Source organism: Mustela erminea, chromosome 8 (genome assembly GCF_009829155.1).
Source record: "Mustela erminea isolate mMusErm1 chromosome 8, mMusErm1.Pri, whole genome shotgun sequence".
NCBI classification, from domain to species: domain Eukaryota; kingdom Metazoa; phylum Chordata; class Mammalia; order Carnivora; family Mustelidae; genus Mustela; species Mustela erminea.
In genome coordinates, this window is record NC_045621.1 from 33212894 (window position 1) to 33213532 (window position 639).

A 639-nucleotide genomic window follows, 5' to 3' on the forward strand; every position below is an offset into this window, starting at 1 on the left:
TGACATAGGGCTCGAACTCATAGATCATGATCTGAGCCAAACCAAGGGTCTGAGGCTTAACTGACTGAGCCACCCAGGTGCCCCTTAGTGGTCATTTTAAATAAATTAGCTACATAGAGCTTAGAAGAAATCGTCACACTTGGCAACTACTTTAGATAAGTCAGCTATTACTATCATACTCAGGAAGTTCAACAGTGCTAGTGGGTTTATTCAAAAAGGCCCCCCAAGACACCGGACACCACCCCTCCCTAAAAAGCCAATGATCCGCTCCAGAAATCTGCATGAAAGCCTAATTTTCCCCTTACAGCTTACATTTTGTTCAATACTGCCAGAAAGTACATTTAGCATAAACATCAAAAAAACTGCTGAAACCCGGGATTGAACCAGGGACCTTTAGATCTTCAGTCTAACGCTCTCCCAACTGAGCTATTTCAGCTTGCTTAGGCAGCTTTTCCTGTATAACTACAGGGGAATAATATTTGTTTTACAACAGTAAAAAAATGTCAATAGGTTGACGGTTCAGCTGGAGGTAGACATTTAACAAATAGTATAGAGATGAGGAGATATTATAGAGATGCATGTCCCTGTTTCTAAGCTTAAAGTAAAAAATAATTTCTTTTCTCAGTTATATTTTAGCTG

The 639-nt window shown here is 39.7% G+C and overlaps 1 non-coding gene across 1 annotated transcript; it reads right to left on the bottom strand.

Annotated features, from left to right (window-relative positions):
• Window positions 1-363: 363 nt before the first annotated feature.
• TRNAF-GAA lies at window positions 364-436 on the bottom strand. Its single transcript has one exon. It is a non-coding gene; the product is annotated as a tRNA-Phe (tRNA).
• Between the last annotated feature and the right edge of the window lie 203 nt (window positions 437-639).